General features: G+C 40.9%; 1 protein-coding gene across 1 annotated transcript in view; it reads right to left on the bottom strand.

Moving 5' to 3' along the window:
* Positions 1–15: 15 nt before the first annotated feature.
* The window catches only part of PAQR9 (progestin and adipoQ receptor family member 9), a 32,497-nt gene continuing 15,873 nt past the window's right edge, over positions 16–16,639 (bottom strand). The window contains 1 exon segment of the mRNA XM_083848198.1: positions 16–708. The gene's annotated coding sequence lies outside the window, so the exon portion shown is untranslated.

Raw genomic sequence — 16,639 nt, 5'->3', positions numbered from 1 at the left:
CTTTCGCCGGAGCCGCCTCCCTTTCCCGTGGGGCCGCTGCCCGGGGGTCCCGGCGGTGCCGCGGCGCCCCCCGCATCGCCATGCCCTGGGGACGCGGCTGTCCCCGTCCTCAGGTGGCACACCGCGGCGGGTTGTCCCCGGAGTGAATGAACGCCCTGTCACCGCCTGTGCGGCCGTGCGTCGAGACGTGAAAAATAGCAATGCTACTTTAACGCGTCTTTATTTCAGTTCCAAAGTAAACTTCGAATGCTGCGTTTGGGTTGCCGGTCGGCAATCCTGACCTATTTCAGGAGCAGTTTCACGCCGGCTGTGAAAGATCCTCTTGAAAGGGCAGAGCTCGCAGCCCAGCGTTCAATACTGGTACGTCTGTGGGACAAGGGACAAAGGCGTTTGAGAAAGAAATGCAAAATTAAGCCAGCGTTCGTACTGAACACGCTTGACGCTTTTTAAAAAATGGTTCCTGAAACCACGTTGTTAGTGCAGTTGGATGGTGACATAGGTTATCATGTCAATAAATGATAACTTACCTGTTAAGGATTGTTTAAAGAAGAGCCTGCCCTTTTTGCACGAAGTGAAGAAGCTCAGTTTGTAGTAATGTGTTCAGGTGTGGCCAACTGGAGGAGCAAAGAGTGGAGGAACTAAACCAGTTCTGCTGCATGGAAGGTACTGCAGTTGTCGTTTGCAAGGCAGAATGCAAACCTATTCTCTCTTTTGAGAGAGGAAAAAAAAAACAGAAAGAGGATGCTGCAACTTAACACATATAATACCTGTACTGTCCTTTCTGCAGTGCTGGATGAGGAAAGCAGTAGGGTAACCTGGATCCATGCTTGCTAAATTTATAAAAGGATTTGTGTGGGAGAGGAGCAGCTGCTATGGGTCCTGGATCTTTGGAAGCAGCCTGCAAGACAGCTGGTAAGAGGTGCCACCAGGCTTCCTGCGTGCATGGAGGCAATGGAAGGCAACAAAGAACAGAGCTTGAAGTATGCATGGGTTTTGCAGAGGCCTGGGTTTCTTATGGGCACGCTTATGTCAGCAGCAGAATGGCAGGGCCTGGCCTGCAGCCCTGGGGAGGGGGCAGCCCCACAAACCCCTGTGGGGCTGGAGGAAGCAGTGGCAAGGCTGACTGAAGGACTGGAGTAAGGAAGTACAGTCCAAAAAAGCAGGCCGTGGGGACAAAGATCCCAACATGGTCAGAGCTGAGATTACATTTGCAGCTGTGTTTTGAACTGATATAAAATGACAGAAATGAAAAGTAAGTCACCCAAAAAGAAGAAAATTACTTAGTCCATGACCAACAGGATCCCAGCTATGCAGCCAGAGCCACTGGGTACTATACTGAGTTTAGTTACGAAGGTAATTTAATGTTTGTAAAAATTGCTAGATAGGGAAGTCAGTGTGTGCCACGGCAAGTTGTGTGAGCCACATACCACAGACCCATGCATTCCCCACTGCTCCTCTATGATTGTCAGTGTTTTTGAAGTCAAGAGAAGACCCACTATTTAAAAACGAGAAAATATTTCGGGCCTTATACCTGCTGAAGAGCTGGCCTCTGCACAGAACCACCACCATAGGTTGCTAGTTCCAATGGATTACGCGTTCAAAGATCTTTTACGTGTGGTTGCTGTAGACTTAACCTCTTCTGAAGTTAGTTTTAAACTTCTGAACAATTCCTGTGATAACAGCCTCTTGATTACTATCCAAAAAGACCTACAGATCTGTGCAGGAAAGGGAAAATTCAGGGCTGCTGAGCAAACTGACACAGTGAGCAGGCTGCGGGGGAAGCCGTACACATTCGCACACAGCCAGTGCAGCAGGCTCCTGAACCTTTGCTGTCTCAGGAACAAACCCTAAATTACAGACTACAAACAAAACTCTCAATCTAAATTAAACCGTATTTTCCAAACATAAATGGTGTTGTTAGAGAGAATTCATCCATGAACTAAGCCAAAGACTTCTGGCTGTTTTCCGTTAATGGCTGCAGGAGGACCCAAAAGTAAAAGGTCATTAAGCAGTAACCCATAAATAAAGGTGTTATGCACTGATATTAATATTAAACTAAATTAATATCTGTTAGAAACACAGAAATGGGAGTGACTTTTCTTCTTCGAGCCTAGTCCCCCACTGTTGCAGGCAACCAAATCAAATAAACTGATGATGCTTCATTTCTGAAGGCAGGAAGCTACTAGATTAGCATCTTTTAGAGTCATGAACTTTGCAGGATAAAACTGTGAAAGGCAGGGACCTGATGTAGGAAATTTATATAAATTAAGTTATAAAGGTTTTAAGCTCAAAACCAAAAGATGGCAGATTTATAGCCTCTCATGCAATCTTAATTATTCTGCCTTGTGTATGTGTTCTTTGCATAAATGATGCATAGGTTATGTGACAAAAATAGGAGTTGCATAAGCAAAGAGTCTGTACTAATGCGCACAAAAGATGCCTAACTTGTGACAGTTGACTTTGCAACACAAGTAACTTTCTTTTCTAATGTAGTTTCTCTCCGAAGGTAGAACAAAAACTGTTGTTTGTTTGTTTGTTTGTTTGTTACATGTGTCCCTGAGGCCTGAAACCTAGAAGTTTGGAAGGATGAAATTTAAGTGATAAACTATTTAACACTTAAACTGCATAGCTAGTGCCATGGTAATTAGAAAAAATGCCCAGGGTGCCATTGCCTCCTGTAGCAGTCCAGCAGAAACGTTCTGCAGAGCGACCCTTCTCTCTTCAGCTGCTGCTGGTGCTGGTTCTCTGGGGCTAAGCTAGCAATGCTGGTGATCTAGGTGTGAGAGCTTCTCTCCATCAGGCATTGAAGAATGATATTTTGTACAAAAAGCTAACAAGAGGAAATTTCCTAATGAGTGTCTGGCAAGTGTGGCCTTGTCTCCCTGTAAATGAGACAACTGCTAAAGTGGAAACGGGAAACCTCTGCCTGAAATGTAGCCCTTGTGGCAGTCTGTCACTGAGATATTCTTTGAAAAGACTGTGTAGTTGATGGTGCAAATCAGGTGTAAGTTGTTCTGCTCTTCCCTGTGTCACCATGCATCCCAGCCATCGTCCTGGTGACAAATTTAGTAATAATGTGGCTGTGCAGCAACCGGAAAGGCCTTCTGATCTGAATGAAAATGAGCTCCCCCCCCCAAAATACTAGTTTCTAAGTCCTTGTGCTTTCAGGCTCCTCACCAAATCTGGACAGTCATCTGGGTAAAATCCCTGGTACCACGACAAAAAGATACAAGACCTAATTCTGCTCTCTTAGTGTTTCTGCAGAAGTCATGTTCATCTGACTCTGTGAAATTATTTGAATGTAAATTTATGCAAGTGCTATCAGCAACAGCTCTTTATTTTGTCTGATGTGGTCTTAAGTGCCAAAACCTTGGTATTTTCACCTCCAAAAGAACTTTGGTATTTCCTGGAATTTCAAGTTGTCCTGTTGCAGAACAGCAATGGACAACACACTGTCGAGAGGATGTGTCCCTGTTCTCTTGATAATCCTAGCACTTAAGCTGACTGTTACACACCCAGATCCTAGAATGCCCAAATTTGCTTTGGTTTGTAAGCAAAGGATTTGTCCATGTTACACATTTAATTGAATTTGCTACTTTATAGAAATTAAAAAAAAAAAAAAAACAGTGGAAAACTTTCTAAGCCTCCACCCTTCCTCAGGAAGGAATTCCTTCTTTTCTCTGTTTTTGTATTTCAAGCTTCACTCTCAGTTCATTTGTCAAATGACAATGTGTTTTCTGGCTTTATGTATTAAAAAAGAATGTCTGTGATGACTCATAGACATCCCTCTTCCTTTCTGTTAATACTGAGGTACCAAGTACAAACACAGTGTTGACAGTACTCCCAAACCTCAGGAACTTAGGAACTTCTTAGGAACTGAGCTAGCATTCCTTAATTACCTTTTCTTTTGGTCTCTTTGATAGCTTTATTTCAATTAATAACATATGTAATACAGTTGCAGTACTTCATAATTCATATTGTTATTCAGCAGAGAGAGCAGCTGTGATGTATTAATCATAAACACGGTACATTTTTTTCAGTATGGCTTTTGTAAATTGTTTTCTGATTCGTCTATTTGTCAGTTTGGACAATTCTGACATTACAGTTTCTATTTCCTTCTTCTCCAACTGGTATCTGATTATTCTTTTTAAAAAATGTTTTACCCCCTATTGTTCAAAGTCAATTGCTTATTTGCCAACATACGAACAGATTAAGGTGAATGGGGTTGATTTATCATTAGCTAAATTGTTGTTGTTGTAATATAAAAATGATTAATTGGACAACTGCTGCTAAACTGCAAATATTCCTGTAGCCAAAGAGAGCTAATAATCATTAACCAGAGTGTCTCTTATCAAGCAGAATGCTTGAAAGATTCATAACATTGTTCACAGATACTCTATCATAGTACAAGCCTCCTAAAGAATTGTTTCAACATTTCCAGTGAAGCATCCCAGAGTCCATTAACCAAGAGGACGCACTTATAATGACCCTATCACACAGCAGGTGGAGAGATCGCTAACATACTGATCAGACAAATGGATTCTTTAGGAATATTTTTAAATAAGAGCTATCTACCTACTAGTGCATTTTAAGGACGTTGGTCTAAGGAAAATATTCAGTACATAAAAGGAACAGGAACATAAACCATGGAGTAGAAGGCCGTAAAATTAAAAAGGCAGAACTCCTGAATTGCCTGCAGGTACCTGTGACAGGCAGTCCCATGGGTGAATCTTGTGGCGGCACACAGAGAGGAGCAAAGCATTTCAGTCACTGGAGGGCAGTTTCCAAGCCCCAGCATGGGGCAGGGCTTCATCAAGTGTCAGTATTTACAGTTCTTATCTAGAAGGTGCTAAAAGCATAGATAGCTTGGCAACCCAGTCAGTCATTATCCCAGGCTCAACGCAATCTAAAGCAGCAAGTATTCAAGTGGGTAGTATTATGCAAGGCAATTCCAGAGCAGGTTCCCTTTGCTTTGGTGGATTCAGGAAAGAAACACAAGACCATTAATTATGCCTGTGCTGTGGGAAGGAAACGTGAGAGGAGTTGGGAGATGTTGTCACTAAAATGACAAAATAGACTTTCTGTTCCTGAATATAAAATAAAATTATGTTTATGAGGGATATATAAAAAAGTCTTCCATTGTCATATAAAGAAAGACAAGACTAGCTCATGTCTGTATATGAATACATTTTTGGAGACTTGGAGTGGAGCCTGGTTTGTAGACTGAGAAATGAAAAGAGGTGCTATTCGAAACAGTACACAGCACAATAGCATCCTCTCCCCTCCAAAAGCACCACCACCATCATTGGAAACTTTTCAGCTCAGCTCTGATGTGAATGAAGAAAGCAAGTGAGTCATCGCTGTGTTACATGACACACTGGGTGGTGCTAATGAACTGGTGATCACAACTATCACCCCTTCAAGCTGGATGCAATAGACACTGGAGGTCTGAGGGAAAGGCACATGTGAATCCTCTCAGGATTGACTCTCAGGATGATCCTCTCAGGATGACTGCAGCAAGAGACTTTCTTAGGTACTGTATGTGCAGAATCAGAGGAACAAAAGTTGGAAGAGGCCTCAAGGGCACTCCTGAGAAATCCCTTTCAGGCTTAGACTGTGTTTTTAGGAAGAATGCTGTTAAAAAGAAAACTGGAACCATGAGCAAAGAAACTGCCTATTTTTTTTGTGTATATGCTTAATTCTCTTGTGTTCAAAGAAGAGAGTTTTCAGTCCTCTGTAAGTAGGTTCATATTAAGGCACCCAGCATCAGTTTCTTTTTTTTTTTTTTTCCTCATACCCTCTCAGCACTGTTGCTGAAAAATGAAGACATTTGCAAAGAGCATCAAATGAGTTATGCTGTCAGTCATACTGTTGCACAGTTGATACCTGGGGCTTGAATCTCATGGTGCAGTTTCACATATTATAATTAGTTTACTGTTACTGGCAACACAGACTGAAAATCAGAACTAAGTCCTGTGGGAAACTATTTCATGCCAATACTCTCATTGCTTTTCCTGAATTTTCCTCCATTAATCTTACTTACAAGCCTATGAGTGTAAAGGAGAATAGTCTGATTTAATTTATTTACTGAAAACTGTTCTGAGAAAGAAAAGTGTTGTGAGCTATTTTAGTTTAGCCAACTAAAATACTGTTTTCCTGCTCGTACTGATAAGAAAAATCACTATCTTCTTTCAAAATACCATAAACTGTAAGGGAAGGGGACGGTGGGGGATGAACCCTTTACAAAATGTGCAAACGATATGATAGCTGTGCAAAAAGGGATGGGAGAATACAAGGAAATAACCATCAGACATAATCGTTCCTGCACTTGTTTTCTTGAGTGGAATAGAAGGCCCTAACTTAACTGAACAGCTCAACAGCTACATCTGAACGATAGAATAGGGAAGTCTGTCTGATGGACTTCCTTCCTCAAAGACAAAAATCAAGAACAGAGAAAATACTCTTTCTTTGACAGACAACTTAGATCAGATGGGGAGAGCTGAAGAAGTATTTGAGAGGCTCTTGATGCAGCCATTCTCTGCCAGGTGCAACATCATACAATACAAAAAGACAAGCAGGATTCCTTTTGTTGTTTATGCTTTGTCCTCCATTGTCTACATTCCCAATTTGGCCTGTAGAGTCTTTGGCAAGGAGGGTGGTGTTGCACCACTGATACAAATTGGGACTGTTCCTGTGTAACTGTAAATTGTACCAGGGCTGGGCAGTTCTGATGAGGGAAATTAGAATTACTCCTTCCCTACAGAGTATGGGGGTCATGGAATGCAAAATCGGGGCCAAATTATTTCTCTGGAAATAATGTCTGGCACTCAGCTGTCTGCCATGTGCATTACAATGGTACATTTACTTCTTCGAAGTACTGAATTACTGCCATGGGAGATGCACACGGGCGTTCCGGACCAGAATTTGGAGATTAGCCTAATATTATGTTTTTTAAACACATCTGGGATCTATTATGTTGCTGTGTAATGATTTTCACAGAATCATCATTACTTAATATATGAAGAAATGTCAGTGTCAGTTTCAGCACAGTATTATGGAGCAACACATTTGAACACTAGATCAGTGCTTCTTGTTATGAACAAAATACTATAGGTCCTTAAAATGCTTGACTATTAAGGCCAAAAGTTATGAAAATGGAATCTGCATGGAAATTTCAGGAGCCAAGTTCAGAGAGCTCCTGAAAGTAGCAGTTTTGTTTAGAAAATACCTTATAAAAGTAGCATGAAAAGTGGAATAGTAGTATAGGCTGGAATTAGATGTATACTTGGTCTAAAAATGTTTCAGTACTTTTAGTGTTATGCAGAAACAATTGCATGAAACTCTGATGCTGTTCTAACTCAGCATCAGTCCTCTTGTACTTTGTTAATCAAAACAAAAGTATCAAAACTATTTGCCCGTATCAAGTGGCAATTTATCCTTTCTGTATTCTAGGAGTTACTTGATTTAATCTTTTCAAGAGCCTCAGATTCTGAGCAAATTTCGCATATCCACCAAACAGCCTAAAGGCCAGGCCAAGCCTGATGTTACTCCGTAAGACTGTCATTTAATTTTAGTGCTCCTAAACTATAGTTACTGTAGTTTGGAGGTGGATAGTTTGACACCTCAACTGTTTTGAAAGAGTCTTTATGGTTAAATGCTTCAGCTCTCTTATTGAAAGGGTACTTTGAGAAAACAGTTGTTCCAGATTCTAAGCCTAGTCTTTGGGCTCATTCTTGAGATTACAGTCAAGTTTCTTCTTAATTGTTGCAGGAAAGGAATCAAGAATGACTACCTCTACCATGTGTTTTTTTTTTGGCAGATGTATAGCATCTTCGAATAAGCAATTAAAGAACTTTACAAGGATTGGAAGTATTTATTAAATTTCTATATTCTCTATAGTGGGAAAGCTGTACCACTGTAACCACTGTAACTATTTCCACTTCAAAAAAGTTATTACTAGATTTCAGCATGTATGAAAGACTACCCAGGCTCTTGTGCTCCTGTTTAATGTATGCTGCCATTGTTTATGAGGTATAGTACTTTCCCTGAGGTATGCCGAGCCAGCATTCCCTCATATTTCCAGATGTACTGCAATGGATTGATAATAATTATTCTGCACAATGTCAAATACTGAGGAATTCTGTGCTGTGAATTCCAGCCCGTAAAGGCTACAGATGCAAGCATGTGATATTAGGTATATAGACTATTGTAAGGGAATGAGAGGAATAGTTTTATATGGAGCCTGAGTTATAAGTGCAACCAATAGGTCGTGGTTGTTATACTATCCATCCAGTACATCCCTATATTCAGGTTTCCAGCTATGTTATTAAAGCTTTTGGTTCTTAGGCTCTTAAATTCTGCTGACACTTCCCTCTGCCTTGACACCACCCTAGAGGCACCTATAAAGTAATTCCTGGCCTGTCTCTTGGTTGTCACCCTTCCATGGCTGCAGGTTTTACCCAGATTGAAGGTGTGCTTCTATGGATTCCTTAGTCATGTTCTGGTATTATTAACCCCAGAGTCTCTTCTTAAATACCATTATCCAATTATCTTCTTTAAACGTAAGTGAAATTCAAATGCATCTAATTAAACTAAGTGGATTCTAAGCTTGGTGTATCTTCCAAGGCACTACTATGGCACTGATGGCTCTAATCCAAGACTTCTGGGTTATAGTTATAAAAAAAAAAAAATCAGAGGCCTGATTCAAACACAAAGTTATATGAATAGAAGTTCTGACCATACTGCATTCTAGTTGTATACAGAGTTTATTTTGACAATGTGACTCCATTTCAGAATTCCTAAGATACTTTGTATTAATATGGGAATCAGAAGTTAACTCTATCATTCAGATTCAGGTAGTTTAGCAATCCATTCCACTTCTGATCTCAGTTTGTCTGGTTTGGTTTAGTATTGTGTTTTAATTACCCTCCAAATATTAACCTGTATGTTAAGCCACGGGTCATAATGAAGTCACACATATCCCTAGAAGGGGCGACGTTGGTCTAAACACCATCAAAATGTGAATGCAAGCTCAACAGTTATAGGAAGCTCAGGAGTACAAAACAAAAACGTAGTTGAAAATAGAAAACCTGTATTGTTTGTTAAAAAAATGAGTTGTTAAATTTTGTAAAAAACAAAAACAACAACATAATTCTGGGATAAAACAGTCTCTTTTCAGGATTTTTCATATGCAACTTACAAGTCTAGAAAAGAGAAATTTAGAACTCTCAAACTGAACAGACCTCAGCTATGTGTGCGATGTCAGGCTAGCTGTCAGTTAGATAACATCTTACCGAATTATTGCAAGAAAGATTTACTGTTAAATATAATTCATATAAAATCCTCAGTATCCATGGAAATAGTTGAAAATAGATGTAATTGAATCACCACCTGAACAGTCGAGGGGGCATCAGAGTAACCTTGGTTTTGCATATTTTTTCAGTAGATGAATTGAATGTTTTCCAGTCAATGAAAAAGAAGTTTTTCCAGGTCATGAATTCACATGTTACCCTGTCTTTCCGAGAAGCTCTTCAGCCTATGACAACAAATTTAATTCAAAGTTTAAAGCAGAAAGCAAAGATCATCAACCTCAAATCTGATTAATCTAAGATAGAAATCATAGAATTTGTGGAGCCCATAGAGACAAGCAACATATTATTTGGAATGACTTTCTAAGTTAGTTTAGGCTAATAATTGACTGAATTTTGGACAGAAGAGAGAATCTTAGCGCCCAGGAGCTGAATATTTTATTTTTCAAAATGAAATGAAGTCCCCCAAATCATTTTCAATTGGTGCATTTAATTAAACTTGTATTTTTATGGTAGTGCTTGTCAAAATAATGAAGTAAATTGATGTGTAAATTCACAAAGAAAGAGATCATATTGCAGTCCTAAGAAGTCAGTGCACACCTCACAGAATCTAAGTAAAATTCCCATTTGTGTTGAAAGGGACTGAATCCACAGATTTTAAGAAGGAATGTGAAGCTCCAGGCTGCAGGGTACTTGAGTGTCCTGCTTCACAGAAGCAGAGGGGACCAGGTCTGAGCAGCACTGCTGCCACCAAGTCATGCAAGTGGCAGAGCATGGGGTAATGCTAATGAGATGACGAAGAGACTTCATGGGGTGTTAAAGCATCTTATGCAAGCTGGAACAACTGCAAAAGAAATTGAGTATAGCTTTACCTTGAATATCTTTGAACTGCATGGCTGGGACACTCACCTGAGGGACTGGAGACCTTGGGACTGGTCACCTCTCCCACCTTACCCTTCTCTTCCCTTCTCTCAGAATTCAGGTTCAGTTTCTGCCTCACAACAGTGACCTCACCACCAGTCCCTTTGACTGGAACAGTCTCACTTTGTAAAATGTACTTAAATATTCATGGAGCTAACTGGTGAGAGAGAAAAACAATGCTCTAGTTTGGTGGTTCAGTAACTCTCCTGGGAAGGGCGGGGGTGTTAGTCCTAGTTCCAGTGAATGTGTAATTATTTAAACAGAGTAGAACAGTGTCAACAGGAGAAGTGAGAAGTTCTACACCCCACTTTCTCCCCCAGATTTCCTTGCAGGAATAAGGAAGGCTAAAGAAACAATAATATATTTGCTAGAAGTCTGCCAGGTGCAGTTAACAACAGTTTAAACAAACTCTTAAAATAATTTACAGATTATTCCTGAAATAGCTGAGCTTTTGGATGAATAGATGTTCTTCCACATCTCTGAGACAATTCTTGTTCCTCATATTAAGTGAACAGACCTTTCATCCTCCAAAGCAAAACAGCTCTTAAAATAGAAATCGTTCGGAGCATATTTTAAGTTCTTAGCATCTTATAACATCCTAGCTCTATCCTTGCTCCTATTGACATCAATGGAAGGAAAAACAGTATTTATATGTCCCACAAGCAGATCTGTCTCTTGGAGAATGCAGCTCTATAATGGCTTGAGACCTGCCTGCCAGTTGAATAGTCAAAGCTGTATGGAGCTCTGGCAGTCATGTTTTTGCAGTGTGATTGCTGAAGACATCAAGCAAGGCAAGATTCCTAGGCACAGATGAGTTTTCATTGGACCAGCTAAAAAGACAGACATTCCAGGCAGACAAATCCTTATTCAGGGCTAAACAGAGGAGCATACTTCAAGACACAAGCAAGCTGAGGAGAACTGCTCTCACTTCATCTCAATTTGTGAATTAGATAGTGACAGACTTTTGTAACATTTTTTCACAATTCATGAGTTATCATAAGAGAAGTCACAAAAAGTGGAGATAGTTCCAGTGCGTCATTGTTTTTCCAATATGCACATTTTGCTGAGGTCTGAACCTTAAGGAGACCTTTTGCATATAGACATGTGAATGTTACTAACACAAAGATGGTAGATTACTGATGACTTATTCATGTATAATGTGACCCTTAGGCCAAAATTATTCTGGTGGCAAATGTACAACAGAAGCGGATGTATGACAGGATAAGAGCAGGAAAATGATGAAATCTGGCCCAAGAGATGAATATGCCAAGCAGCACTTAGTAGGAAGCTGTTATACTGATAAGATTTGCACTTAAAGAAGGCTTGTCCTTGTGACACATCCTCTACCACTGCACGTGTGAAACCTGGTCCTGAATAGCTGCTCATAGGTGTGAAACTCCTATGACTACAGGTTTGACAAGGCCTAGGTTTTCCAGCCCTGAGTCTCTGCTGAGGTCAGGCATCAGACCCATCAGCCTGACCTTTATGGCGAAGGTGCTACAGCTAGTAGCAGATGAAGGGGACTCAGACCTCACTCCTCTGCTTGGCCTTGGGCAACATCCCGTGCAGAGGTTTTAGAGAAGCAATAGCAAGCTGGGATGGAAAGTGTGCTGAGAGCTCCTCCCTGCTTACAGCAAGTAGGGGTGTTTTGTTCAGAACTAGGGGACGGTCACCTCTGAGTTCCCCCTCCCAAAGCCCGGGGACTTGGTGCTAGGACTTTGTTCATTACCCTGCCTTTAATCTCCCCCAGAGCTCTGCTCACTTCCAGCTGGGCTGTCAAGCTCTGTGTGCTGGTTCTGTACAGACACCGGGTGCAAGCAGTGGAGGGATGCCACAAACTCCACCTCTGGTTCCTTTCTGTTCACCCTCTCCCGACTGCACAAGTGGATCATTGCCAAAAACATCTGGAGGCCTGTGGTGAGTGACATTTGGCAGTGTGGATTTACCTGGGGCAAAGAGAACTGTTGTTACCCCAGTGAGCTGTTCAAGACTGATTGAAGCTACTTGGGACATCAAAATGAGGAACTTGAAATAGAAGCCTTTCTGAGGACTTCCATGCAATGAGATTCACAGTATATATCTGACTACAGACCTCTCTGGCTAGACTGACAACAAATTGGCACCAGATACTAGAAATTCACCACATCTGGCTTTAAGAAGGGAGTAAAAAGTTAAGAGGTTTAAAGCTTTAGTCACCAAAGCCAGAACTGCCTGAAAATTGTTTTTAAAGTTCAGTTGTAAACAAAGTAATAATTCATATTACAGTAACCTTAGAGTCATATCCCTTTTGTTACTCGTTTGTTTTGCCAATTTAATGACTTTCACAAAACAAAAAAACTTCATGAAGTGTGGAAGGTTTTTCAGGGGACTGAGTACTAAAGCACAACATTGTCTGACGTGGAAATAAATTACTGACTGCAGAACAATATATGATCTTTAACCTTTAAAAACTGTATTTTTCAGATAAGATGAAAACCTTGGATAAAAGATCTTCAACAAAACTTTTGAAGGAAAGCTACCGTAAAAGCAAAGAAGTCTGTGTCTTGAAACTGGAGATGAAAGGGGCAGAACAGATTTCTTCATTCATATATCTGACATAAAACTATGAAAGAACACGGAGGTGTCAGCAAGATGTAGAATCCACTAAGTGATTCTGTGGTGAACACTCAAAAGTTGAGGAGTTAAATATTACATATGTTCTGGCAGATAAAAGGAGAGTGACCAAGCAGCAAGAACTGCACTGAACTTGGTGTGTGTTGCTGATATAACAGGTGAGCAAGTAAAAATTGGTGCAGAATCTGTATTAAGACTTAGAGAAGAGAAAACATTGTGGAAATATTTCAACTGGGTAAAACAACTTGGAGAGTATAGCAATAAATTTACCTAGATTCTGAGCTAAAGATGAACAAAACTTGGATTATTAAAACAGATAAGAAAGTGTTAGTATTTCTAAAGTCATAGCAAGGAAATGCAAAATTGCTGAATCTGCTGGCATCTGTCCTGTGTGGCGCAGGTCAGCATCTCAGGTCCTTTTCTCTAGTAAGTAATCACATATTCTGTCAGAGACTGAAGCAATTGCGGTGGTCATAAAACTAGATGATAACACGTCTTTCCAGCACCACATTCCTATTGAAATTCAGTGTGAAGTTGGCACACGACTCCAACTAGTGTCTTTCAAATATGCTCCAATGCTTCTCCATTACTTTACTAAATCCCTTGAAGCAGGAGTGCACTATTTAACCTGTGTTACAGATAAAAAATGGAGGCTCAGCTGTACACATATACTCTGAATATGGTGTAGTTTACTTTAGCAATATGGAATGTAGAAAAACCTAATCTCAGACACTGCAATACGTACAGAAAAGCAGTGAACAAGTGTAAGAGATGTGTATATTTTTAGAGGAAGCAGCATTTCTCTGTTCCTCTCACTGCTCTGCTGGGTGTCCCATAGCAGTTTCCACAAAATCCACCCCAGACAGGAAACACTTCTGGCTGAGGAGATGGGGGCACATGGCCTTGGGAAATGAGCACAGTGAAGCACTGCCTAACTGAAGCCAGTAAGACATCCTTCAGACTGGTCGTCACTGGCCAAGGGCTCACAGGGAACAAACTCCTGTCCTGGCCCAGGTCTCTGATGGTGCAGGTGGTGCAGATGTAAAACTCTTCACAGGTCTGCAGGATTTTCTGAGTTTGTGCTTTGATCTGGTTGTAGCCCCACTTCTCAGCTCTCTGCTCAGTGTACTGCATGATCCTGACCCTGGTCTGTGCCTGGCAGCTGCCCCAACATTAACTCCCTGTTTCTGGCTGGGTTTGTAGCTGCTTGTCTCTGGGTTTCTGATCCAGGTTTCTGACCGTGGTGTCCTAGTTCCGTGCAGCTCTCCTCCTGACTGGGGGCCTTGGGCACAGGGTGCTGGCTTTGCCCCTGTCATTGCCTCAGCATGCTCCTGGTGGGGGAGGATTTAAGGCTGCACTGGGGGGCTGTGCAGCAGAAAGCATGAGGGCTGTGGAGATGCAGCTGCAGGACATGGGTGTGTGAAGGTTTTGCATATAGCTCAGAGAGCCATGAAGCCTGTCACCCTGGCACCAACTTTTTTTTTCCTCCTGTAAATCTGTGGTGTCACACAAATTCTGTGTAGACTTGAGATAACTATTCAAATGAGCATTACTAAGAACATTGCAGTGTCATGCCAGCTGGACTAGTAAATTAGTCTGGAATATTACCTACGGTAATGAAAGCTGAGCAGTAGCTTCTCATAAAAGTCTTTTTATTTTATTTTATTTTATTTTATTTTATTTTAAAAGCTAGTCCCAAATAAAACGATATTTCTGAAACTTGATCTCTGCATGAAAATAAGTTAAGGGAATGTGGGAATTTCCAACAAAATTGTTTGAGATAAGGGACAATGTTTGGGAAGTTATATTTCCCCATTGCATTCCTATTTCATTCATTATTTCCCCCATTATGTCCCCATCATAAAAAAATAAAATAAAAAATCTTTGAAAACACAGTCATAAATGAAGTCTGAAATTCAAGACATAATGATGCTGATGGTCATCCTTCCTACTTAGAAAGGGCCTTATGAAAACTCCAGAGTTCAGTGCATGCTGTGATAATTCATGTAAGAGTAATTGTAAATATTTCACTGCAACTCACCGTCCTAAATCCTCTAGAAGATCCTTGTAGATGAGAAAACTATCCAGCATGTGAAACTCTTCTGTTCTTACCATGTCACTAGCATCGCTGTTTATGGCATTAAGTCACTGTTTACTGCATTAGCTATAATCTAATGAGATGCTTCCTGTGGCAGATCCAGAGCGGGAATAGCTGGACAGATTGTGGTGCTTCTATTATTAGAATCCTTTTATGTCTGACATTGAGCATAAAAGATGGGTTTTGTAGTCCAGAACATTTCTCAGACTCTTAGTTGAGAGTAAGTCCTTACAGTTATTATCAGAAAATATGACCAGGCCTGCACATTCTCATTGATCAGACTTGCAAGTCTATCAGTCATGTTGAGATATGCAAAATCTGTTGAAAAAGGAATGATGACTGATATTCTAAGAACAAAATCCGATGAGAAAATACAATAAATCATTCTATTACCAAAGCAAATTCTTCAGAGTCTAGAATTTTCCTCCCAAGGATATTTTGTATGTAGATAGGTTATGTGTAGGCTTACTTTATGCGTTGTTTCTGAAACACCCAGGAAAGCTTTACCTAATAGATAGACTACATGAGAAAATCAGTATATTCAGTTTTCAGTGGGATGCCAGAATAGATTGATTATAATGTTACCATAAGATTCAACTGAACGTACTGGCATGACTGCGTGTCATTGCATGGAATACAGAGTCATTTATTCTCGTCTGGTGCTGATACAACAAGACGTATAAGACAGGAAGAGAAGACTATCAGGTAGGCTGTCCAAAGAAATCTGAACATTTCTATTCTTTTGACAAATTTCTATAAGGTATAATTGCAGTAGGATAGCAGGGGTAATGCTATTTATTCATGTGAAACATCCCAGATGGGTCCTAAAAGGTCTCGGGCAGTTAGGAAGGCAGCTGTATGGCCTATCTGCACGACAGCAACCCACATAGCTACACGGTGTTAACAAGGCACAGGCAGGTCACTGTTATGGCTCTGACCCAGGGAGAAGCACCCTGTGTATGGTACAGACAGTCTCACCACCTGCTCCAGTGCTTTTTTCTTGGAGACCTTCCGCCCACATTCAGGGCAGCTGTCAGAGCTCGGCCTGTCCTGAAGGAATCAGGACTAAAGAGATGCGGCCAAGCTTGTGAAGAGGAGGTGATGACCTAGTGAAACTGGGTTAGGAAGTGTGAAGAAATAAATGGCTGAGAAAAACATTTTTGAAAGGAAGAAAATGGCATAGTAAAGAAATTCGGAAGCTATTTGATGAGGTGAACAGGCTTATTCAAAGGAAGAGGAGTGGGCAGGAAAGCACGTCTGTCTCAGAGGTGCCCTGTGATCTTAGGATGCAGGTTAGGAGCAATGTGTCACTGACCGAAATGAAGCGGAGCTCTCCAGAAGAGCTCAAAGGTCACATCAAGCCAAGAGCTAATCCCCACGTCTGTCACTGACCATGAAAGATGAGTGCCAGCTCTGTTTGTTAACAGAACAGCCCGTCCAACAGCTCAAGGGTGAGACTAGGAGCAGGCAGCAATATGTGCATTCTGCAGTCTAAGGAGGAGGCTAACAGGCTAGCTACAGAGCAGGGATTGAATCACAGCACTGTTACAATGCTTTAATTGATATTTCAAGGATAGAGCCAAAATGAGAACTGCAGTATTTCAGAAAGTACTTTATAATGTTTTAGGTGTTGATACTGCTCTGTTAAAAACTGTAGCAAGAAATATATATACATAGTTTGACGTTACCTGGGGATATG

Source organism: Anser anser (genome assembly GCF_964211835.1).
Source record: "Anser anser genome assembly, chromosome: 9".
NCBI lineage: Eukaryota > Metazoa > Chordata > Aves > Anseriformes > Anatidae > Anser > Anser anser.
The sequence above is the reverse complement of the archived record's forward strand: the minus strand, read 5'-3'. Positions and strand labels throughout refer to the sequence as shown.